This window comes from Rhinatrema bivittatum, chromosome 8, assembly GCF_901001135.1.
Source record: "Rhinatrema bivittatum chromosome 8, aRhiBiv1.1, whole genome shotgun sequence".
NCBI lineage: Eukaryota > Metazoa > Chordata > Amphibia > Gymnophiona > Rhinatrematidae > Rhinatrema > Rhinatrema bivittatum.
Genome location: NC_042622.1, coordinates 91,039,101 through 91,065,693, shown reverse-complemented (window position 1 = coordinate 91,065,693; position 26,593 = coordinate 91,039,101). Strand labels below are relative to the sequence as shown.

The 26,593-nt window shown below is 44.8% G+C and overlaps 1 protein-coding gene across 2 annotated transcripts in view; it reads left to right on the top strand.

The window, feature by feature from the left end:
• The first annotated feature begins 447 nt into the window (after nt 1–447).
• Nucleotides 448–26,593, top strand: part of FAM163B (family with sequence similarity 163 member B) — a 92,271-nt gene continuing 66,125 nt past the window's right edge. The window contains exon 1 of one of the 2 annotated variants that reach the window (XM_029614254.1): nt 448–765. The gene's annotated coding sequence lies outside the window, so the exon portion shown is untranslated. The remainder of the gene's footprint in view (nt 766–26,593) is intronic. The other variant, XM_029614253.1, reaches the window with a different exon arrangement.

Genomic DNA, 26,593 nt, shown 5'->3' with positions numbered 1-26,593 from the left:
TGATGCATGAAACATCCAGTGACAGTGGGAGACACCCACTCTAGTACATGAGGTCACTGGTGGAGCGGGAAGAGTCGAAGGACTTCAGAGCTGGGGTTAAGGGGAAGTTCAGAGCTGTGTTGGGGATGCTCTTGAATTTTGCTGGACATCTGCTCAGAGTGCTGGAGACCAAGACACATTAGATGGTTTGATAGGTGCTGAAACCACCAACTACCAACAGACAAAATGCAGAAACTGCAAATACCAGAGACACCAGCGCCGCGCAGGGGCTGCAAACCGTAGAGATGTCAGTAAAATGCAGACTGCAAGGGGCTGGACCCAACCAGCGCCTCCAACCCCCATACAGTCGCTGGCAGGGACTGGACCGCTACGGAGGGGAGATCCCCGCCTCTCTTTTATTTCCGCTCCTCGGTGGGTGTGGCAGGCGCTGTGGTGATCCCTCCCCTCCCTCCCCCACGTGCTCCGGAGCCTCAAGGTTGCATCTGTTTCCTCCTCTCGTTTCCAGGCTCCGCTCTCGGGTATCGGAGAGCCGCTGCCCTGCCTCCCTGCCTCCCTCCCTGTAACAGCGCTGTGCTTCGCCCACCCCCTCACCCTCCCGGGAGGATGCCGGTCAGTCCTGGCCCTGGCGCTCGCCGCCGCTACAAATAAGAGGACGGGCAGGGAGCTCATGCCCCCCCGGGAGCCGTTCGCCACAGCAGATCGAGCCAGAGTCCGGGAGAGAGACCCGGCCCCGCACCTCCAGGCGCACGTTTCCAATGTTTAAAGGTAAAAGCGCCGACCTGCCTGCCATCCCTCTACGGCAGTCCCCATCCGCCAGCCGTCCTTGGGGGTGCCCTTTTCTATCCTTCCCCTTGATCCTTCCCCGGGGCTCCCGCAGCTCTCTCCCACCCCGACCTGCGATCCCTCCTCGGGTCGTTCCTTCCCAAGATCCCTTCCTGGGGGCAGGGGGGGTGGGGGCTACCTCTTCTCGCCTCGCCGACCTGCAGTCCCTCCCCAGGGGTCTCACCCCCTCCCCTCCTGCTTTCTGAATTGGGGATCTCTCCATGCCTCCTTCCCCAAGATCCCTTCCTGGGGTTCTCAAGCCTGATCGTGCCTTGCTTTCGCGGAAGTGGGGTCTGCCCCCGGGGTTTGGGAGGCAGTGGGGCAGCACCTCGGCTTTGCCAGGTGACCTCCTGCCCTAGGAAGCCCGAACTGGGATTAAAGAGGAAAAGCAGCCAGGACTGGAGAGGCTCGGGTAGTTCGGTATGACGAGCGCTTTGAACTGAAGGGATCGTTTAGAGTTTAATGATTGGGTCATGCCCCTGGCGCTGCTTTCTTCGTCTTTATAGCTGGAAACGAGTTCTTTTTTTTTTTCAGAGCAGAAAAGAGCCCCTGGACGTTGAATTATTCTGTTGCGTAATTAACACCGATTTTATCCTTGCTTGTGAGTGTTTGTACATTTTTTTTCAAAGGCGATGCATGCGAGCAAGGTCGTTAAATCATAACTCCAGGGAAAGTAGAAGACCAGAGTCCTAAATAACGTTAAAGGTCATCCATCCATTGCGCTTGTTTATTCTCTGAGCAGTTTACCCAGAAAAATTTACATGGGCTGAAGTTCTGTCTGGAAGGTGACCTGTCCGGTCAGCTTCTGGAGGACCGAACTACAGAGGCCAAATATCAGACATAAATTTAATTTAATCTGAGAATGAACCACCTTTCCAAAGGCTCAAAATTTGCCCAACGCAGAATACAAAAAGAGCATAATACAATATAATAAACCTCTAACAATAAATCATACGGAGATAAGATTGAAACCATTGCATTTAACTTTGGAGCCTGGGGAAGGTCTATACCTCATTTCTGTCTTCCTCACTCTCTGCTGCTGTTACCACCACTACTTATTCCTATAGTGCTAGGTGCTGCTTGGAGCACTGTATTGCTCCCTGGAGTTTACAATCTAGTAAAGACAGGTAGACTTAGAGGTAATAGATCTACTGTTAATGTATCTGGGGGTGTCCTATGGAGGGGGGGGGGGGGGGAGTCAGCTGGATGGTGTTACAGGGTATCAACATGGAGAATTCTAATTAAAAGTAAGAGTTAGGAAGGAATTTTTATGGAGATAGATAACTGGCTAAAGTTCAGCAGTTTTTTTTTTCTTTTTCCTCTTTCTTGATAATTGCAATCTAAGTTTTATATTGCTGACTAGATCACCAGCTACCATAACACACTGATCACTTTATAAATTAAAATGAGCAGTAGTCTCTAAGGCAGAGAGCTGTTTGTTTACTGACTAAAATGTTCCATCCTCTGCAAATTGTTGGTGCCTGTATATTATGTTTATGTAAAGAATGCCATTTCTATGGCATTAGCCCACAGAACTGCTTGTGTCAGTCTGCTACACATCTGGAGAAATGTGACATTACAGTGTATCTGTCAGATTTCTTCCACTTTACTCACCTCTGGTGCAATGATTATACCAAATAATATTAAGAGCCCAGGCTGGTGGTTCTCACCTCTTCAGGGGTGAATATTTCTGAATCCTGCACTCTGACAGCTTGGCACTTCTAGCCTGCAGCCTGATAAAATTATCTTCTGGCAAGAAAGCTATTAATCTTCTCAAAGTTTTCTACTTTCAAGCAGGGTTTGTACCTTATCTTGTGGCATACATAGAAAACAAATTGTCTTGGTGGCAGGAGGCAGGCAGGAAGGGAGGACAGATTGTATTAATCCCCAGCATTTACTGGCAAAATACATTAGGAATGGGATACCATTGCCTTGAGATTTAATGCACCTCTCAGCCTGAATGTTGCCATTCACAAGAGCCTAATAGCAAACCAGTTCCCCCAAAAATGCAATCTTATTCTTGCTAATGCACATTTGTATTTTGTAATGGTTCCTGCAGCACCAGAGACTGTGATTTAGGATATTTCTGATCAGTTCTTGCAAAGCTAAACTTGTTTTCCCTGTGTTTATGCAGTGAGTGTGACCTCCTTCCCTCCCTCCTACCCCCTAGTGTTGCGTGGGTAGTGTGGTGGTAGTGGTGGTGGGGGTTAGAGGAGTGGGAAGTCTTTTGTGAATGTTCATCCTGGAGAATGATTGCAAGGCATAATCAGCCACAAAAAAAAAAAAATACAAATCTACCATTAATTGAATGGACTTTTCTGAACAAGCTGCGCCATTTGGGAATGCTTTCCCATTGCATTGTGGTGCTGTAGGGAGATGGCACATTGAGCCAGGTTCAGGCAGGAGCACAGTAATTAATGCTTGTGCTGTAAGCATGCTGTGAGGCTTTATCGGCACTGGAAGAGTACGAGGCTGGCAGGAAATAATTACATAGTTTCATATTTTAAAAAAGCTAAATTAGTGACAGTGATTTACTACTTCATAAAGAATTGTTTCTGACTTTGAAACTACACGGAGACATAAAAAGGAATAGTTATGCTACTGAGTATTTGTCCTTTAAAATTCTTCTTTACAGTCAATACACATTATTGTGCATGTTAATTATATGCTGCTTAGACAACCCTCCACCCCCATTTTGTTTTTTAATAAAAGTGAAACCAACTGTGCTTTTACAGAGGCTTTGTAAATTATCTGTTGAAATGCTTGTATTGCTCTGAAAGTGTTGCGCTGTGGGTGTTCTTGTCTTCTTTTCACCTCGTAGATTGGTGCTTATGATGTCCCAGTGCATTACTGTAGAGAAGATCAGCATTGAAATGGCATGCAATCCAATGATACGTCCTTGGTAGAAACGCTAATAATATGTCATCATTTTTATAGTGCTACTGGACGAACGCAGCACAATACAATGGTGATAAGTATTTAGGTATGATACGTCCCTGCCCCAAAGAGCTTACAATCTAAGGAGGTATCAGAGGCAATGGGAGATAAAGTGACTTGATCAAGGTCATAAGGAATGTTAGTTGGTGAAGTAGGATTTGAGCACTGGTTTCCTGGTTCTCAATCCATTGATGTTACCACCAGGCCACACTTTCTCAGTGTACTGATATTAACTTTCAGTTTTTATATAAGATGCATCTTCACATATGAGGATATAGGTTTATACCTTATTTGCTAGTACAGTAAGGACTATTGATTTTTTTTTCTTTTTTTAGCCGTGAGAAAACTCCTTTAGAATACAGGTTTAGATGTAATAAGGCGACTCATTTTGTGAATATGGGAAAATGTCTTAAGAGAAGGGCCTGTAATTTGGTGCTGTAACATATCTGGACTGTTCTTCCCTGCTAAAACACACTTAACCTGGGCCTGTGGCAGGGCAGTTTTCTAAAACCGTGCTTCTGATAATTTATGAGTGATCGCTCTTTGCCAGCAGTCTCAGCACCTGAGTCATGAGATTAGGAACTTCTAGCCTAAGAGTAATACCAACCTCTCCTTCCAATGCCAAGGTCATCTCAAAGTCACACAGATACTAGAGGTAAAACTCAATCTTCTGTCAACTAAACAGCAATGATGAGAATCTTGAAGTCCCTCAAGTAATTATCTACTTTCATCCTTGGAATTAAATTAATAACAGCACCTTCTTGTTTCCCTCTGATTTTAAGATTCTAAGGGGTCGATGTAATAAGCTGTGGTAAACCTTCCACAGCTTTTTGCACTCGGTATTATGCATGTTTTTCCGCACCAATCTTACACATGTATGTAGACATACGTTTAACGTGGAAAAAGCATGTGCACATACCTGCGCAAAAAGCCGTGGCTGGTTTAGCGCGGCTCCATACAAAGGAGGCAATTTTAACTATTCACGGGCAAAGTGGAGAGCTGTGCTGGCAGAGAGAAAGGTTAGGGTGGGTTTTTTATGCCAGCTGTTTGGTGCCCGGGACAGGGCAGGAGTTAAATTTAAGCGCTGTCTGCGATACATAAGCCCTGCAAACTCTGCTGCGTATCTGAGTGCATAATAGTGAGCCATGCCAACTGAATAGTTCTGACTGAATATTTGTCTTTACGCACACCAACGACATGTGAGGAATGGACGGGTGCTTTGCCTTGTGGAAGGTGTACTGTGTGCCCTGATCTGGAAAGAACCCGAAAAAAGCGAAGTTGCCTTTGGGGTGGAGTTTTACTTCTGAACGATGTACCACGTGCATTTCATCTTTTGTTGTCTTTGATCACTTGCCTGTGTTCTAGGTTTGAAATGAACTCTGCAACAGTTTTATTAGTGCCTGTAATTTAGGGCATGTTTTTCCCACGGCTGTCTCTGTTGGGGCTTATGCAGGTATTGGGGTGTGTATTAGGTGTTTTGCAGGGGTTTCTTTTTGTGCGTATCTCATTTGCATGCCATCCCTTTATCACATCCCGCGGAGGCGCCTGCGTTTGCTGCACGTGCTAAAAAAATAACGTCAATTTCATTGCGATTCTTATTTCATTGGCCCCTGTGTTTGAAGCACCTTGAGGGCCCTGAAGAGTAACGTTTGACTATCAGAACATGTTCCTGACACGTGACATGGGCTCAGTAAGTGCCAGGCTATAGGCGCACCGACACCAAGAGACTATGGGATTGCCGGTGGGGGTGGAGGGAAAGCAGGACCAGAAAAAAAAAAACAACTAAGGATGTTTGCCCTTCAAAGGTACTTCAATACTAGTAGCACCTACTTTTTAACATTTTGTTTTTACTGAGGTTTTCTGTGCGTGTTTGTTCAATAAAGTTTCTTGTGATTTGTGCTGGATATATTTGGGAGAAATGCTGCAGTGAGCAAGTGTCTTTTGTCACGTGAAACATGTTGGTGGTGAGGAGCTCCTAATTTCTTTCCCTAGGGCGTTGCAAGTGGCAGGCAAGCAGAATGACCACCCAGGGCACTAAGCCACGGGGTGCCATGCTGTCCTTTTGAGCCAATTTGTGAGAACATGAACCCAAAAAGGAAGCAGAGAGCTGAAAGCAGCCTTCCCCTTGCCTTGGGAGCCATTTTGCTCAAAGACTGCCATCTACCCACTTTGAGCTGTTGGACCTGTTTGTGCTGCACTGAAATGAGAGGAATTTTACAAGCATTTGGAGTCCTGCCTGATCTTATATTGTGCTGGGAGTGAGGATTTGTTTGCTTTTTTTTTTTTTTTTCCGATAACTGTCAGACACAAATATTTCTTTGAGTAACTATTTAGTTGTATATAGTTGCTTATGTGGACTTGAAAGTTTGACTTGGTAAGTGCTTTCTTGAAAGCATTCTCAGTTCCATGTGTAAAAATCCCTAGTTTATCATGCAGCTAGGTACTCAAAAAAAACCAAATGTGCTTTTCATAAGTGCTTTGCATATTCTATGTAGATTCCTGTCTAACTGGAAGAATCTGAGAGAGATTCTTTGTTACGTTTTATGTGGAAAGGCAGGAAGAAGGTGTCATGATAGAGGGTAGACTCCAAGTTTAACATAAAGAAATAGCTTTTTGCAGACAAGATAGTGGATGCATGGAGCAGTCTTCCTAGGGAGAGAGTGGAGGCAAAGATGGGTGCAAGAATTCAAGAAAGTGTGGGATAAGCACAGAAGATTAGTGGGGATCAAGCTGGAGATCAGGTGGAATATAAGTAGAAAATGGTCAGAGACTGCATTGGTTGCAGATATTATCTGGCACTCAGAGATTACATAATTGCAAGAGTAGTAATAGCATGAGAACTGTAAATGCACACACAATCAGGGATAATCTGAAATATATAAGGCACTCTAGCTTCATTATTCTGTTTGTTTTAATTTCTCTTCTAAATTGTGGTCCTACGTCAGCAGTGTATGCTGGGTGCCTGGTGAAGACCTATGAGCAGCAAATAACCCAGGACTCCTAGAGAAGGGCTTTTCCCATCAAGGTGAACCTCACCAGGGTGTTTTGCAGTAAAAATGTCTTTCCAGGTGTGTACATCTGCTCATTTCAGAGGGCCTTGACCTGTTATTTATTTATCCACATTTCTTATCTTCCTTTCCCAAAAAATGATTGCATCTGTTTGCTTTTGTCTGGACGGTTTTCTAACAGAAGGTGGTCTTTGAAGGGACCATAAAGCCCTGGCCAGCAACTTTTAGAGAGCTGTACTATTAGAGAGATTCATGTTTAAGGTTTTCAAAGATTGGAAATAAAACATAACAAGGTCTCCTTTTCTTTTATGTTTTGGTAAAAGATGAAATGTGGAGAGATTAAAACATAGACGCAAGAATCTGGTGGGCAGAAGTGCTTTTTTGCAGTTATTCATGCAGGCTGAGGAGTAACGTTCCCTCTAATTTTCTACGGGCTGTGTGCACAAAAAAGTTCTTGAATGCAACATAGTGTATACTATTCTGTTTTACTTTCCTTGGATGTGCTATGTTTCTTGTGTGTGCTTGTTTCACAACCTGTGTGCACACGCACAGCTTCCAGGGAACATTTCCCTGGAATCTGTCCTTACTTTTCTACGGTCCTGTTCTCTCTCGATATGATGGATGTTATTCTGTACTGATGGTTTAAAATGAGAAACAGGATTTTGCTGTCATGGGCTTTGCTATGGGGTAGCAAGGAGTGGCAAGTGCCATTCCAAAAAGAAGGCTTACGGGGACTGCAGACTTACTTTCAGGCATAGTAGAGGCCGCACAGCTTCAGTTCGCTAGGGAGTTGTTATTGCAGCAGGGGACCTCGAAGCATGTTGGAGCTTCTCTCTCTGCCCTCCTCTGCTAGTGGAGCAATTGAGGAAACAGCCTGTAGAACTGTTAAGACCAAATTAGGCTTGTGCTTGTCCTGTAGCATCTCCCAGCCATTAATCATGTTCCCATAGGAAAGAAACTCAGGTTGGCCTTGGCAATGTTAAGAATGCTAAAGCCCTGCTCTGTCTGGGACAGTCCTAGGTAATCAGCAGGACAAGAGGAGGAGATAGCTGTGCCCCCTCAGAAAGGGGAGGGGGGGGATAATGTCTCCGTGGGGAGGCTGTTCAGGAAATAGGAGCTGGTGCCCCCTTAATTTCATGTGTGAGCGTGTGGAAGAGCAATGAGAAACAATCCATAGAGGGATCCTGTTCCTGGCTGTTTGCAGATGCCCCTCCCCCTGCCCCCAACCGAGTGCTTCCCGCTCTATCTGAATGTTGGAGATGGGACTCCTGATCCCAGCCTGAAGGTGGGCAAGACTGATGAATCTCTATTACCTTCCCGGGGAAGAGAAGGATAGACTGTTGGATCACTAAGGAAGCAGGAGTTGCCCTCATCTTTAAAGACTACAGTTGGTGGAGGAAAGCAAAATTGTTCAGGGATCAACCACAATAGAAGGAGCGAGGCTTCGCTTAAGCATTCTTGGGTTGGTTTTTTTTTTTCCTCTAGTTTCTCTTCCCAGGCTGCTATGTACAATGGCTTTGTGATTCCAATCCTCCTGCATTGGGTCCAACATCCCTCAGTGGAGGCCATGGTGACTTTATCCATAGGTAACATTATGCAGAATGTCTCGAACTTCCCTACACAGGGACCAACAGCTCCTGGACGGGTTCACAACTGGCGAGTCTCGCATGGTGGAGGTAAGTGATACTGGGAGCTCCTTTTGGTCAGACTCCCATCTGGCCCGATTAGTGCCAGATCAAGATGGCAACACAGAGTTTACTGCCGTGCACTCAGGACCTCCCCTGCAGTGTGATATCCATTGCAATCTTGGCCTTGTTGTACAGTTTTAACCTCTCTAAGAGAAATGTTTTGTGGAGTAGTCCTGGACGTTTAGAGAACAAGGTTCAGAGGCTAGCTAGGTTTACTTATCGGAAGCTCCTCCTTCGCCATCTGCACCCCCCAACCAAGACCATTCCTGGTTGGAGTCTATTTCAGAGACTACAAGCAATATGCTCAGGCAGCTCTCTCTCTTTCTTAGGGAAGTGTTCCAGGACTGTAGATTTAGCTGGGGCAGTCATCTACTTGTGGTGGACTGCTGGGTTCTGAATGTGCTCCATCATAGAAACATTTGGAGTCTTCTGCACTAGGTGGTGGAACACCATTAGGGGGACTTCCTTGTCCCCTCAGTGAGGCCTCAGGAACAATGGTACTAGACTAGTTTGGTCAGTCACGGATTTTGGGGCGCTCTCTTTCTTGAATAGAGGTCAAGGGCATAGCAATATTTATTTCAGGTGAACTCTCCTATTCGTCTTCTCCAGTGGAGAATGGCAGACCTTTTCTTATGTGGTTCCTCACATAGATACACAGGGGCGTTCCCATTTATTCCCTCCAGGAGTTATGACCAGATATTTCTCAGATGCTTTATCTGGAATCCTTCACTGGCAGCTCTGAGGCTCTCCCTTCATGCTAACCAGAACTGTTGGTCAAGGAGTAGTAAAAGCCTCCCTATTTATGGAGGGAATCTTGTTTCTCCCTTTATCAGATGTCCATATCCACCCCTAGTATGGTCTGTTCTGCAGGTCCTAAGCTCCAGAGCATCTCACTCAATTTACTCTCCTCTCAGGCTGATATTCAATAGCCTACAGTTGCAAAGCTATTTTTCCTCTCTCTAGGGAGGTTATAATGAGCTTGAGCAGGTGGCCTATTCACACTTGCCTCAAAACAGGAACAGGGATCCTAATGGAAAACCAATGGGTCTAGGTCTAGGCAGAGGGCCAGAGCCTGCCATGTAGCATTCCAGAAATCCTGGCTTCTAGCTCAAAAGAAGGCAGCACAGGTAGTAGTGGTCAGTATAATGCCTGTAACTAATGTGAACAAGTAGTTCTCAGGTAACCTGGTGAGTGAGTCAGATTTGGTCTAGGATAGAGTTGGTCTAGGATAGAGTTCTCTGCAGCCCACATGACCAATAGAGATGTGAATCGGAACCTGAATCTGTTCTGATTCCGGTTCCAATTCACATCGTGTTTTTTATTTGTCTGGCCCGATCGTTTTTTTTTTTATCGGCTGTGCCCGAGCCGATAAACAAAAAACCCACCCGACCCTTTAAAACTAATCCCTTAGCTTCCCCCACCCTCCTGACCCCCCAAAAAACTTTTTACAGGTACCTGGTGGTCCAGTGGGGGTCCCGGGAGCGATCTCCCGCTCTTGGGCCGTCGGCTGCCACTAATAAAAATGGCGCCGATGGCCTTTGCCCTTACCATGTGACAGGGTATCCGTGCCATTGGCCGGCCCCTGTCACATGGTAGGAGCACTGGATGGCCCACGCCAATTTTAAAGATGGCGCCGGCCATCCAGTGCTCCCTCATTCCAGTTATGGTGCCTGCTGCCACCTTTTTAGCAGATGCAGGCTGTGATTTGGTCCGGACCTCGGCCAGAGGAGTGACTTCGGTGATAGCGGCCAGCTGCCAATTCTGGTTGGAAATTGGTCAGCTGATACAGCTTCCAAAGCCAATCTTACCAAGATGCCCTTTAAAGGCTCACTCTTATTTGGGAGTGAGTTGGAGAAACTGGCCAGTAAGTGGGGTGAGTCTCTGATGTCTCGGTTGCCAGAGGATAAGAAACAGTTACAGTGCCCCTTTGGTATGAGTGGTCATTTCTGGGATTCCAGGCGTTTTCGTCCCTACAGAGGGATGACCTTTCAGTGTACTCGGCCTTTTGCTAGGTCTCAGTCTTTTCATCCCTGGCAGCCCAAGAGAGGAGTGGGCTCGGGTGGTGGAACTTCTCGAGCTTCCAAATGAAGGTTTGCCGACCCACCATCCAGAATAGGAAACAGGGGGATGTCTCTCTCTCTCTTTTATTGGAGGTGGGTCAAGATCACGTCAAACCAGTGGATCCTGGAGGTGATACGCAAAGGGTATGCACTGGAATTTCGCAGTATTCCTCAAGACATGTCCATGGTGTCCCCTTGCCACTCCCCGCAGAAGAAGCAGGCAGTGGAGTTCACACTTCAAAGGCTCCTCAGACCGAGAGCTGAGGTTTCAGTGCCCACGTCTTAAGAAAGTATGGGACAATATTCCATTTATTTTGTTGTGCTCAAGAAGGGAGGGCTCCTTTCATCCCATCTTGGTTCTCAAGAGGGTCAACCGTCACTTGAAGGTGACTTATTTTCCAATGGATACCTTATGTTCTATAATAATGGCGGTGCAGTCGGGGGAATTTCTGACCTCCTTGGATCTATCAGAGGCTTACCTTCATATTCCCATTTGATTGGAACACCAAAGCTTTCTATGCTTTGCGGTCTTAGGGCATCATTATCAGTTTCGGCTGCTGCCTTTTGGACTCACCACCACTCCCAGAACATTTTCCAAGATTATGGTTTGGTAGTGGCGGCCTTGCGAAAAGAAGGGATCCTGGTGCACCTGTACTTGGACGACTGGCTGATTCGAGCCAAGTCTCAGCAAGAGAGCCGCCTGGTGACACACAAGGTGATCTCCTTATTGCAGGAGCTTGGTTGGGTGGTGAACCTGACCAAGAGCAACCTTCAACCATCCCAGTCATTGAAGTGTGGGGGTCGGGTTCGACACAGAACAGAGTTTTCCTACCGGAAATTTGGATCTCGAGACTGATGTCTCAGCTGCATCAGTTGATGAACACCATATGCTCGATGATGTGATCATGCCTACAGGTTCTCAGTTTGATGGCAGCTACCCTGGAAGTGGTGCCGGGGGAAAGAGCACATATGCGTCCTCTTCAGTGCTCTCTAAGAACATAAGAATATAAGAAATTACCATACTGGGTCAGACCAAGGGTCCATCAAACCCAGCATCCTGTTTCCAACAGGCTACAAGTACCTGGCAAGTACCAAAACATTAAGTAGATCCCATGCTACTGATGCCAGTAATAGCAGTAGCTATTCTCTAAGACAAATTGATTAATAACCATTGATTAATCGTTGTGATGGTGAAACTGAATGACGGTACACAAAACTCGATAAATAAATAAATAAATAATAGTGGTTAATGGACTTCTCCTCCAAGAACTTATCCAAACTTTTTAAAAATCTAGCTGCACTAACCACATCCTTTGGCAACAAATTCCAGAGCCTAATTGTGCATGAAAAATAATTTTCTTTGATTAGTTTTAAATGTGCTACTTGCAAACTTCACAGAGCATATAGAAAGATATGGTTTAATGGAACACAGTCAGCATGAATTTACCCAAGGCAAGCAAATCTGCTTCATATTTTTGAAGTGGTTAATAAACATGTGGATAAAGGTGAGTCAATAGATGCAGTGTATTTGGATTTTCAGAAGGCGTTTGACAAAGTCCCTCATGAGAGTCTTCTAAGAAAACTAAAAAGTCATGGGATAGGAGGCGATGTTCTAGCGTGGATTACAAACTGGTTAAAAGACAGGAAACAGAGAGTAGAATTAAATGGTCAATTTTCTCAGTGGAAAAGGGTAAACAGTGGAGTGCCTCAGGGATCTGTACTTGGACCTGTGCTTTTCAATATATTTATACATGATCTGGAAAAGAATACGACAAGTGAGGTCATCAAATTTGCAGAAGATACAAAATTATTCAGAGTAGTTAAATCACAAGCGGATTGTGATAAATTGCAAGAGGACCTTGCAAGACTGGAAGATTGGGCATCCAAATGGCAGATGAAATTTAATGTGGATAAGCGCAAGGTGATGCATATAGGGAAAAATAACCCTTGCTATTGTTACACAATGTTAGGTTCCATATTAGGAGCTACCACCCAGGAAAAAGATCTAGGCATCATGGTGGATAATACATTGAAATCGTCGGCTCAGTGTGCTGTGGCAATCAAAAAATCAAACAGAATGTTAGGAATTATTAGGAAAGGGATGGTGAATAAAATGGAAAATGTCATAATGCCTCTGTATTTCTCCATGGTGAGACCGACCTTGAGTACTGTGTACAATTCTGGTCACCGCATCTCAAAAAAGATATAGTTGAGATGCAGAAGGTACAGAGAAGGGCAACCAAAATGATAAAGGGGATGGAACAGCTCCCCTATGAGGAAAGGCTAAAGAGGTTAGGGCTGTACAGCTTGGAGAAGAGATGGCTGAAGGGGGAGATGATAGAGGTCTTACAATAATGAGAAGTCTAGAATGTGTAAATGTGAATCTGTTATTTACTCTTTCAGATAATAGAAGGACTAGGGAGCACCCCATGAAGTTAGCAAGTAGCATATTTAAGACTAATCAGAGAAAATTCTTTTTCACTCAACATGCAATTAAGCTTTGGAATTTGTTGCCAGAGGATGTGTTTAGTGCAGTTAGTGTAGCTAGGTTCAAAAAAGGTTTGGATAAGTTCTTGGAGGAGAAGTTCATAAACTGCTATTAATCAAGTTTACTTAGGGAATAGCCACTGCTATTAATTGCATCAGTAGCATGGGATCTTCTTGGTATTTGGGTAATTGCAGGTTCTAGTGGCCTGGTTTGGCCTCTGTTGGAAACAGGTTGCTGGGCTTGATGGACCCTTGGTCTGACCCAGCATGGCAATTTCTTATGTTCTTATGTCTTTTTTTTTATTGCAGGGTTTTGTGTTACTTCATACAGTATCTGGCATTCTAAAGTGTTTGTGTTACTGTTACTGAAGTGACATCAGAATCTGAATATATATTTTGTTGTATGGGGAGTTCGTGAGGGTCAATGTCTTAGGTCTGTTGTTGGGGGAATTTCTGTAGATGTGGAGTGATACAGAACTAGAAGTGCAGGATTTATATTGAGATTCTGTCCCTTCCTTTATAGACTCCAGACTTCACTCTCATATCCATATAGAAAAAATGGTTGAATGAGGTTTTCAAATTTTTATGGTAGTTTTACTGGAAGGTTGAAGCTGGCTGAATTTTTTGACATTGCACAGAGGGCTTTTGAGACTTATTGTCTCTTATAGCTAATTTAAAGGCAGGGAGCCATGTTGTGGAGTGCAAATGATGTGTGGAAATGTCACTTTGGCTTGCCCCCCCCCAATTGTTCCCAACCCAATTACTTCTATCTAGAGATGCCACTATTTACTCTGCTTATAGTAAAGACTACATAGTCTTTGATAAATTGTTTGGTAGCTACTTGAATATGTTTCTAAATGAATTTGGGACCCTGTTGAAGTTGAGTGATTTGGTCAATGTCATATAATGAATGGTGCCAGTGGTGGGATTGGAAGCCAGTGTGGCTAGGTCACCATAAAAAGCTGTCATGTGATTGGCTAATAGGGTGCCTGACATGTACAACCAATAAGAAGCCAGAATACATGAGAGAGCGAATGGCAGGGGCCCTAGCCAATGAGAGGAGAAATCACATCACACAGACTGATCCTGGGCAAAAGACTCTGGAGTCATTGTACAGAGATCAGTGAGAGAGGAAAGTGAAAGAATGCTTACAAGGGAGCATTATTTCACTTTCCTAGCCTTGGAGAGTGCAGGATTAGGATTAGGAAAAGGAAGAGAGAAAGAGAAACAAAGGTAGCACGTGCATAAAACAGCAGCAGTGTGGCATCTTCTGCCAGATATCCTAAAGCTCAGATTTCAAGTTGTTCTCTTTGCAAAGGAATTTGAGATAAATATTCCATTATCTTCCTAAGAAAACCCATATAGGAGGAGCTTCCTTGGAAAGCTTTGTGTACCACTGTGAAGTGAAAACCGCTCCTTTCCAGAGGTCTGCAAGGTGAACTGCGATTGCTGCCTGCTCCTTTTAGGAAACCCCAGAGGATCGGGGTGTCTCCCAGGGACATAACCTCCTTTCCCCCTCCATTAACTTCATACAATTGTCACCCTTGGATGTCCACAAAGTTTTGCACAAAAAGAGAAATAAAAAAGAAGAAAACAAACTCTTCAAATGCTCCAATATGAGATTTCCTTTCTCTATTTTTCTGGGTGTATTTCCCATTTTTGGGAGTGCTGTTTGGTGAGGATTTAATTATTATTTGATTGGTTCAAGTTAAGCCGTTCTCTATACCAATCTATTGTTTTGGGGAAATTACCTGTAATATTTTACTGCCTTTATTATCGCTGGGTCCATTCCATCTAACATCTGACAGTCTTTTAGCACTGCTTCATTATTGTGCATATGGAATCTCGTATGGGTTATCTACCTTGTTTCCGCCATTTATTTATTTATTTATTTTAATGTTTTGGTTTTATCACTAATCTTTAGTAAACTGTTACCCTGTTCCTTCTCACTGTGGTGATTCCCTATGGTATATGGTGTTGCAAATAAAGGGTTATTAAAAGAAAGACGCCAGGAGTGGTATCTGGGGTTGGGGTAGGATCTAGACCTCACCAGGTTGCGAAGCCTTCAATACGGATATATATGGTATGGGGGAGGGGCGCTACAACCGCACCACCAGCCAAGGCTGGCAAGGACTGTACTAGCCAAAAAATAAAAGTCCCAAGCGCTATAACACAGACAGACTACTACAACATAATGTGCAGGGCCTGTTTATTTTATCTGCCTTTCCCAGCAGTGGCTATCTGAAGTGAAATCTCTCTCTAATATTCTGGGATTTAGCACTGATTGAATTAAGCTGAGCATAACATGGTAAATGAACTTGAATGGTCTTGAAATGACATGTTGACCTAAGGAGCTTGAGAGTGATTACTGCAGGTTTGTGCTCTGTGTGTGGAGGGTGTCCGAAGAGAAATGCTAACCTTCTTGTTGATGAATCCATAGTGGAATGAGATGTGCTTGCGTTTGCAGTAAGGAAACATGGGTATGAGGGTGCATTAAGGATTGGAGTTTATCACATGAATGAGAGTGGGTTAAAGAGATGATGTGTGGGTTTTTGAAAGATGTCTCTGGTAGACAGCTGATGTCATCCTGTACCATCTGGATGAGAGGATTGGGAGGTCCTGTTTGCCCAGTCAGAGAGCTGTTTGATAAATTGTCTTAATTTGTAGTAATGGGTTACAGGCAACCATCATTCTCTATGATTTCTTGTTCAGTTCCAGGACTCCTTGGCTGCTGGAAGTTTTGTCCCAATACAATGAAGCATTGTATAACTGTAATAAGGCATGTACACAGGGCATGCCTTCTTAACCCTGCTCTGACCGGCTGCTTCAGCATTGCACAGTAAGACTTGCAGGGCTAGCTTTAATGTAGCTTCCAGATAATGCATGTTAAGGGTGCAGTAAGAACCGTATGGGAGGGTGTCAGAAATCTGAGAATTAATCTAATTAGGTGCTCCAAACATAGATAAGGGACAAGACAGGCAGATCTATAAGGGCACTTCTGAACTTTACTTAATATGAGCTTGGATGTGCCTTAATTAAGTCATCTAATGTGATTGGTTGTTGGAAATACCCATGTTCACCAAGATTTAAAAGAAAATTAACAAAATCAGTTACAAGTGCTATTGGCATTAAGTCACTCCAAGTTATATAGTTTGTTATCTGGAAGTTACAAACTGTCTTATGAGTGTGAGACATGCAGATTTGGTCTCCCAGCTTACCATGCACTCAGGACATATTATGATGACCAAAGAGCTCTCATTAGTCCTAATGCTGTAATAGAGCACATTCAAAACGATGGGAAATAGACAGACCTTCCAGATTTTCATGCTGATGGGCTGTTTGCCCAGACTGTCAGTGCTACTTCAGCCACAGTTCCAGCTCCAGCCAACCCAAAGAACAGGGGACCAGGTCTCTGTCTTGGTAGTGCAGAAATGACACACATAGGCTTGTGGCAATACATTTATTGAGACAGAGATTGGTGGTAACAAATTTGAGGCAGAAGCTTTTGAGAGCAAGAGTCTACTTCATCATAATTGTCATCATTTGGCAAAATAGACTCTTGTCCTCCAAATTCTGTCTCAGTAAATCTGTTAGTAAGGTGACACCAGTCTCTCAGGCCGATGCAATACAGTGCGCTCAGCCTAGCGCACAGCTTGCAGCAGTGTTGGACGCGCTACAATAACCCCCATGCAATAATGGGATTATTGCGTCCAAAACGCACGTCCAAACCAGCGCGTAGCTAATAGCGCTCATCACAGGTAAATGCCATGTAGATGAGGCTATTAGCTATTACCCCCGATGCAAAAAAAATCACTGTGCACCCAATACGCATGTTTTAACATGCAAAACTTAATGCCAGCCTGGAGCTGGTTTCAAGTCTTCATGCACTCCAAGCCACCACAAAAAAGCCAAAATAGTATTGTCCCGATACTAAGTAGGAGGAACCACAGGAAGCAGTATGAAAAAAAAAAATCTTGATGGTGGTTAGGTTAGGAAAACGGATGCTCAATTTACGAGTGTCCATTTTCCTAACCCATGGCTGTGCATGGGTTAGGAAAGCAGACGCTCGTTAATTGAAAGTCTGTTTTTCTAACCGGCGCCCAGCCGCATCTCTTGGGTGCCCGATGCCATGCATGTGCTAGGGATGCACAATTTATCCCTAGCACATCCTATTTCGCCTGGCAGCTTGTTTGCGTATTGCACCAGCTGCCCAGAAAAGGGGTTTGTGCGTGCGTTGAAAAGACGTGCGCCCAGTTTGGATGCGCACTTTTTCGCGTTTGGTAATTGGTATTGCCTGAGGCTGTCTATGTCATGTTTGCTGCTTGAAAATGCCCCTCCCCTGTAACTTTGTAGTGCAGAGCACTGAGCTGTCGGTGGCAACTTTATATCACCTGAATTGCTTGGGCGTTCAGAAAGCAGCGTACACAAAGAATTGCTGACAATGACATTCCAAACTGTTTTTCTTTGGGATATATCACATTGCATTTTGGTGCAGTCTCGTGATGTGTGAATCATATTTCTTGCTACACTCTCTTTTTAATGTCCCATTTTACCCATGGGGAATTTGTCTGATTTTTGTCTTTTTTTTTTTTTTAGTAGCCCATGTTTCTCACGTGTCCTTTCCCTAATCACAGGGGGTTCAGCTGTAAGCCTGATCCCTGGTAGCTGGCTGTTCTCAGTTATTTATTTATTTATTTAAAATCTTTTCTATACCGTTGTTCAGTATATTACCGTCACAACGGTTTACATAGAGGCACATATAGTAAATTGTACATGTATCTGTTCCTATTAGTAGTGGAGGTGCCTTATAAGCTCGGTAACATAGTTTCATAATAAAGGCTATATGTTCAGTGTTGTTTAATCTGACCTGTGACTACAATAAAGACTGTTAGTTTATACATTCAATTAAGGGTGTAGTAAACAAACCATGACGTACATACATATAATGTGCTAGTGCTGTATAAGGATTTTGTGTGTACAGCTTTCAGCGTTTCTCTCTTTCTCGCTCTATGTGAAAAGGCTTCTCTAAAGAGCCATGTCTTTAAGCTCTTTTTGAAATTCTTGAAATCTGTGCAAAGGAGGAAAAATGCAACGTGATTTTAAGAAGCAGAATTCAGTTGGCAAAGCAACTTGAAACAACTATTCTTTTATGATGGAAACTGTTACAGGAACTCTTTGGATGGTTTTACGAGCTACAAACATTATTAAGAAGGAATAACTGGTCCCTCACATCCGCTCCATGGGTCCTTGTAGAGAGCTGACCCTTTGCAGCTTTGCATTTGCTTTCAAGCTGGCTAGGAAGGGGCAGTTCATCCTCTAGCCAACTCCCTATCCAATAATTTTACCAGACACACAGGCCGATACAGTAAAGTTTGCGGGAGAGCGGGCGAGCGCCTGCTCTCCTGGCGCGCGCACAGACCAGTGTCCTGTGCGCGCGATTCAGTAAAACAAAATATTTAAATTAGGACCCGCCTCAGCGGGTTTGACAGCTGACACTCAATTTTGCCGGCGTCGGTTCTCGAGCCCGCTGACAGCCACGGGTTCGGAAACCGGATGCTGGCAATATTGAGCGTCCGGTTTGCGAGCCGCGGGCTGATTTAAAAATATATATATATATATTTAACTTTTTTTAACTTTTGGGACCTCCGACTTAATATCGCCATGATATTAAGTTGGAGGGTGCACAGAAAAGCAGTTTTTACTGCTTTTCTGTGCACATCATTGGCGCCGGCAGAAATTAACGCCTACCTTTGGGTAGGCGCTAATTTCTTAAATTAAAATATGCGGCTTGGCTGCACATTTTACTTACTGTATCGCGCGGGAATGACTAATAGGGCCATCAACATGCATTTGCATGTTGCGGGCACTATTAGTCTCGGGGAGGGGGGCGGGGTTTGGACGTGCATTTTCGATGCGCTATTACCCCTTACTGAATAAGGGGTAAAGCTAGCGCGTCAAAAACTGTATTCCAAGACTTTTGTCCTCTGATTTTGCTTGTGTAGGCACAAGTACAAGAGAGTAGCATTCTCCATAGATAAGAGAAGTTCAAAGACAAGGGAGGGAGGTTCAGAAATAAGGTTAGTAGTGGCTTCTTTCCTGAGAAGTGGTGAATTGTCTGGAAATGCCATCAGCAAATGTGGTAGTAACTAAAAACCATGACATATTGTAAGCATGCTTGAAACAGATACAAAAGGAGGTGGTGATTGAGAGGGGTTAAGAGATGACCAGAGGTTGAATAGGCTCTGTGGTAACACAGTAGGCAGGAGTAAATGGCAGACTGGGTGGACCAAATGGTTCTTATCAATGTTTGACCTAAGCATAGGACCTGATGACACCTGTTTAGCTGCTAAACATGTTCCAGCCATATTCCACTTTGAACTACATGGAGCCAGCAGCTCCCTCAAGACTACAGGGCCCTATGTGGTTCAGACCGCAAGAAGGCAGCAGTGATTAGATGGGTATTGATGGGGCCCCTTTGCAGCTCAGAGGGGATATTGGTCCTTATCTACTGATAGCTACTGTGATACCCAGCCCTTTACATTGTGATGTATCATGACCGAGTTTTGACCTGCTGGGGAAGTGCAACCTTAATTATTATAATGCAAGCTGGTATGTTAGGGAAGGGGGCAGAAGGGATATCCTGTGTTCACAGCTACCTGCTCTATGCCTTTGGAATGTACCCCAGTTGTACTCCAGAAGAAATTAGCATCAATAAGATTCTTGCCACCAAGTCTTGATTTAAAGCCCAGGCTTACACGGATATCACTGTAGACAGCAGCATGGTCCACCCAACATCTTGTGAGGGATATAGAGGTGGCCAAGTTGCACCATGTACAGAAGCAGTTCTCTATCACGCGATTCTCAACTGGTGTGTTGCCACGCACCAGCAGGTGTGTCGCGGGCTATCTGCATCCGGCTGGGCTAAAGACCTGAAGACCGGAGCTGCTGACCTCCATTGGCGACCAGGCCGGCAAGGGCGAAGAAACAAAGACAGGCGCTGCTGGCCACCACAGGAGAGCAGATTGGTGGGGCCGAAGAAATGAAGATCGGCACTGCCGGAGACCAGGCTGATGGTGCCAAAGATCTGAAGATCGGAGTCACTGTGCACTGCCGCCCAAGACCAGGCCAGCAGGGCCATAGGTGAGCTGTTCAGCTGGGGGCTTGTTTGTGTGTGTGTGTGTGTATTTGAGACAGCAAGAGTGCATCTGTGTGTGTGTGGTGTGTATGTGAGACAGGGAGGGTGCTTCTGTGTGTGTGGTGTGTATGTGAGACAGGGAGGGTGCTTGTGTGTGTGTGGTGTGTATGTGAGACAGGGAGGGTGCTTCTGTGTGTGTGTGTGTGTGTGTGTGGTGTGTATGTGAGACAGGGAGGGTGCTTGTGTGTGTGTGGTGTGTATGTGAGACAGGGAGGGTGCTTCTGTGTGTGTGTAATGTGTATGTGAGACAGGGACGGTGCTTGTGTGTGTAATGTGTATGTGAAAAAGGGAGGGTGCTTCTGTGTGTGTAATGTGTATGTGAGAAAGGGAGGGTGCTTGTGTGTGTGTGGTGTGTATGTGAGACAGGGAGGGTGCTTCTGTGTGTGTGTGTGTGGTGTGTATGTGAGACAGGGAGGGTGCTTGTGTGTGTGTGGTGTGTATGTGAGACAGGGAGGGTGCTTCTGTGTGTGTGTGTGTGTGTGTGTGGTGTGTATGTGAGACAGGGAGGGTGCTTGTGTGTGTGTGGTGTGTATGTGAGACAGGGAGGGTGCTTCTGTGTGTGTGTAATGTGTATGTGAGACAGGGACGGTGCTTGTGTGTGTAATGTGTATGTGAAAAAGGGAGGGTGCTTCTGTGTGTGTAATGTGTATGTGAGAAAGGGAGGGTGCTTCTGTGTGTGTAATGTGTATGTGAGACATGGAGGGTGCTTCTGTGTGTGGTGTATATGTGAGACAGGGAGGGTGCTGCTGTGTGTGTGTGTGGTGTATATGTGAGACAGGGAGGGTGCTGCTGTGAGTGTGTGGGTGTATATGTGAGACAGGGAGGGTGCTTCAGTGAATGGTGTGTATGTGAGACAGGGAGGATGCTTCTATGAGTGTGTGGTGTGTATGTGAGACAGGGAGGGTGCTTCTGTGTGTGTGTGTGTGTGTGAGACAGGGAAGGTGCTTGTGTGTGTGAGTGTATGTGAGTGAGGGAGGATGCTTCTGTGTGTGTGCACGAGAGAGAGATGGAGCATGTTTCTGGCTGGCTGTGGCTGTGAGAGAGAGAGGGGCATGTGTGTGATTTATCCTATTTGTAAGTGAAATAGAGAGATCATGTTTGTGATTGAAAGCCTGTGTGTAAGTAAGAGAGAGAGAGCATTATGTGATTGAGAGAGACTGGTCAGAGAGGTGATGTGTGTATGTGTGAGAAAGACTGATCAGGGAGATGACGTGTGTGTGTGTGTGTGAGAGAGAGACTGGTTGGGTAGATGATCGGTGTGTGAGAGACAGAAACTGGTCCTGAGGGTGTGACTGGTGTGTGTGTGTGTGTGTGTGAGAGAGAGAGAGAAACAGAAACAGCTTGTGGTCCCTAAGGAAGAGGACCGTGAGGACAGCTTCAGCAGTTACTGCTGCTTCTGGTGTGGCCTCCAAGGGAAAGGAGTAGGAGAACTGCGGGAGAGGGTAAGTAAAGATGGCTTTTAAAGTTCATTTTTCTTGATTGAATGCCATTTAAATTATTGGGTATTATGTGATGTGTCTGCTGTTTTGAAATATTTTATTGGTGTCTTAAAAATTATAAAAAATTCTTCAGAGTTTTAATTGTTAGATGTTGTTCTGTTCATCAACTGTTTTGAAACATTTATTAGTATAGTTTTACAATTATTTCTGTGTGGGAATCTATAACAGCGTGGCTTTTCTGTTTTCCTAATTGGAGGTGTATTGGTGTTTTGGGCCTGGTTTAATATTTGTAGTGTTGCCTTTTTATAGGTAGGGTTGTTACTGTTTGAGTGCATGCCATAATGTAGGTGTAACTTTGTGCGGATTAGTTTGTGTGCATTATTGCAGATCCTGGTACAATGTTAAGTGCTATATTTCTGTTTCTATTTCTCCTGTTTTGCACTGCATGCAGAGTGGCTTTTTTGGATTTCCATACCAGTTTCTGTCTCCATATTTGTAATTTGTGGTCTTTCTGTACTTGGTGAAGGTCGATCTTGTGTGTATGACCGAGGTGAGGTATTTAACTAGCATGTAGGCTAGTAAATATACCTTACCCTATTTGTTGGGTTGTCTCAATAGGACATGCATTGGTGGTGAACTGCAGTCTTTTTATAAGTAGGGCTATTGCACCTGGTAGTAGAGGGAGTTTGTGTTGCTGTTATTGAGATGACACCAGAATATCTTTTTTTGTATGATGAGTTGTATGGGGGAATCTTCTGGTTCCGCTTTATACCCATTACTGAGGGTGGGGGTGTGGTTAGCTTTGTGACTGTCATGTGTTCAGTGTGTCACGCATGTGGGAACTATCTATCAGGTATATCCAGACAGAAAAAAGGTTGAGAACCACTGCACTATCTCATTGATTACTGTATTTGGCAGCACATTCAGTTCCCATCATGTGTTTACTCAGAGAAGGAAGTCGTTGGTTCACCATATATGACACCATCAGAGCCTTGACTTCCAAAGTCCTGGACGTTGCCTAACAAGCAATGTCTTAGAAAAATATCCTGAGTGTCCAAGCATACAGTCATACAATTTCTCTCTGCAGACTCCTAACCAGAATGCCAATTAGTATTAATTGCAGTTATGATTTTAATCACATAGATGCCTACGCTTCAGGACTTGGCCCACCTCCTTCTTGGATCTCATATATTGAATTGAAAATGCAGTTTGACATAAGCTCATCTGTGCATGCTTAATTGTCCATATTGCTCAGTTAATTAGTTCATCCTTCGTAGTTTTGGTGCACTGTTTTTGTTTTTTAAAGCTGATTAGTACATGACGGAGAGGTATGTTGGTTTCACATGACTGTAACAGCCATGTTTCTGGTCCACATGCTAGGAATTTGAATGGAAGTAAGTGTGTGAGCATGCAGTCAGCTGAAAATGGCTGTTCACATACTTATAGTCTCGCTGTTTTACACAAGATCGTTTGGTTGTGAGATCCTGTTGGAACATACACCCATATCCCATTTTCCTTCTGATATGCCCGCCAGCAAGTAGCATGTGCTTTGCAAGTCGTCACAGTGACCTTAGGTTCAAAGTACAAGACCAGCACCTGCTCAGGGCAGCTAAATGCACCCAAAACCTGTCATTCACTTCCAAGCAGCATTTAGAACCCAGTTTTATGTTCACAAATGGCAATGCTAACGTATTCCAGGATCGGAGTGTGCATAATCCAGTTACATGCATGCTTTTATGCAAAATGAGCAAAGGCATACTGAGGGCAGAATCGGCACTTAAGCGCATACCTTTTGTTTTAGTTTAAAAAGTCTGTGCATAAATGTATGCCTGCAAGTTACACCCTCCAAAGAGGAGATCTAACTTTACTTTCACACTCAAGTTTGCTTTGAAAATACTCAGTAAAATCTGTCAGGCCAATGCAATTCCGTGCACTGCGGCCAGTGCACAGCTCAACATGCGATTGGACGCGCGTTTTGGAAGCTTGTCCATAACCCCCCGATGCAAAACTGCGGTTAACGCATCCAAAACGCGCGTCCAATCTAGTGTGTAGCTAATAGCGCTCATCACATGTAAATTCGTGTTGATGAGGCTATTAGCTGTTACCCCCGATGCAAAAAAAAAAAAGTGCGCCCAATGCACACATTTTTACTCTAAAAAATTAACGTCTGCACAGAGCAGGCATTAATTCTTTGAGGAGCCTGTAAAGTTTACAGAAAAGCAGAAAATACTGTGGCGATATTAAGTCGGAGGAACCAAAAAGGGAGAACCATAAAAACAATATGTAAAAACATTTTAAAAACTGTGCTGGCGGTCAGGCTAGGACAACAGACTCTCAATTGTTGAGCGTCCGCTTTCCTAACACATGCACAGCCACTTCTCCTGAGTGCCCGATGCCGAGGAGGCACTAGAGATGCAAAATGTTCCCTAGCACCTCCTTTATACCGCGGCAGCCCATTTAAAAATAAAATCATGAGCGCCTGTTTAACGCGCGCCGATATTGCATTGGCCTGAGTGTGCACGTGCAGACTTTAGTGCTGTGTGTGGGAGGAGGGGGGAATGTCAGCCTCTCTTTTCAGAGTTATTAATCATCCTGTTTGGTAGGGTGGATTGTGACAGCTCATTTCTACGCAAAAAATGATTCCTTCCGTTTTCAGATTGGTAGTCCAACAGAAGTCTAAATCCAGCAGTTATAGAGGTGACAGGGAAAGGCAGGGCAAACCCCACTTAAAGCCTGTGTGTTCGGGATTAATTTCTTGTTCTGATGGACAGAAATAATTCAATGGTACTTATCGGAAGACTGTTCAGGTTTAGAAGGTTAGAAATTAACATAAGCATAAAGAATGCTAGGATAAAGTGCCCAGTGGCTCCTGTAAATTGGCTGCCTGGGTTACACAGGCTCATATGTTCACAGATCCAACTTGTTCTTAAATAGACTCATAGGTAGAGGCAACCTGTTTGCTCCACCGCGGTGCTTGCCTCTTTGTTTCCTGGAGCTATCATCTCCTCCGGCCTATGGATGAGATGCAGAGGGTATGTACCAGGTTCCCAATGGACTTGCAGTCTGTGGCCCCTTACTGAGGGCAGTTGCTGTGATTGAAACATATAGAAACATAGAAACATAGAAATGACGGCAGAAGAAGACCAAACGGCCCATCCAGTCTGCCCAGCAAGCTTCACACATTTTTTCTCTCATACTTATCTGTTTCTCTTAGCTCTTGGTTCTATTTCCCTTCCACCCCCACCTTTAATGTAGAGAGCGGTGATGGAGCTGCATCCAAGTGAAATATCTAGCTTGATAAGTTAGGGGTAGTAGGGGTAGTAACCGCCGCAATAAGCAAGCTACACCCATGCTTATTTGTTTTACCCAGACAATGTTATACAGCCCTTATTGGTTGTTTTTCTTCTCCCCTGCCGTTGAAGCAGGGAGCTATGCTGGATATGCGTGAAGTATCAGTTTTCTTTTTTCTCCCCTGCCGTTGAAGCAGAGAGCTATGCTGGATATGCGTGAAGTATCAGTCTCCTCCCATGCTGGATATGCATCGAAAGTGAAGTATCAGGCACATTTGGTTTGGGGTAGTAACCGCCGTAACAAGCCAGCTACTCCCCGCTTTGTGAGTGCGAACTCTCTTTTCTTCTCCCCTGCCGTTGAAGCAGAGAGCTCTGCTGTATATGCATTGAAAGTGAAGTATCAGGCTTATTTGATTTGGGGTAGTAACCGCCGTAACAAGCCAGCTACTCCCCGCTTTGTGAGTGCGAACCCTCTTTTCTTCTCCCCTGCCGTTGAAGCAGAGAGCTCTGCTGTATATGCATTGAAAGTGAAGTATCAGGCTTATTTGATTTGGGGTAATAACCGCCGTAACAAGCCAGCTACTCCCCGCTTTGTGAGTGCGAACCCTCTTTTCTTCTCCCCTGCCGTTGAAGCAGAGAGCTCTGCTGTATATGCATTGAAAGTGAAGTATCAGGCTCATTTGATTTGGGGTAGTAACCGCCGTAACAAGCCAGCTACTCCCCGCTTTGTGAGTGCGAACCCTCTTTTCTTCTCCCCTGCCGTTGAAGCAGAGAGCTCTGCTGTATATGCATTGAAAGTGAAGTATCAGGCACATTTGGTTTGGGGTAGTAACCGCCGTAACAAGCCAGCTACTCCCCGCTTTGTGAGTGCGAACCCTCTTTTCTTCTCCCCTGCCGTTGAAGCAGAGAGCTCTGCTGTATATGCATAGAAAGTGAAGTATCAGGCTTATTTGATTTGGGGTAGTAACCGCCGTAACAAGCCAGCTACTCCCCGCTTTGTGAGTGCGAACCCTCTTTTCTTCTCCCCTGCCGTTGAAGCAGAGAGCTCTGCTGTATATGCATTGAAAGTGAAGTATCAGGCTTATTTGATTTGGGGTAGTAACCGCCGTAACAAGCCAGCTACTCCCCGCTTTGTGAGTGCGAACCCTCTTTTCTTCTCCCCTGCCGTTGAAGCAGAGAGCTCTGCTGTATATGCATTGAAAGTGAAGTATCAGGCTTATTTGATTTGGGGTAGTAACCGCCGTAACAAGCCAGCTACTCCCCGCTTTGTGAGTGCGAACCCTCTTTTCTTCTCCCCTGCCGTTGAAGCAGAGAGCTCTGCTGTATATGCATTGAAAGTGAAGTATCAGGCTTATTTGGTTTGGGGTAGTAACTGCTGTAACAAGCCAGCTACTCCCCGCTTTGTGAGTGCGAACCCTTTTTTCCACATTTCCTCTTGCTGTTGAAGCTTAGAGCGATGTTGGAGTCACAGTAAGCATGTGTATGTTTATTTAATAAGGGTATTTAATAAGGGTATTGTCTCCAGGCAGTAGCCATCATTCTGGGCTGTAAAGGGCGTAGGATGGGGCCTAACTGGGGAAAAGTCCCTGATAGCTGCAAATGAAGGCTCTGGACAGCTAGGCTTTGATTCGTCCCCCTTGTCATAAGTGGCACCAGCCGAAAAAGAC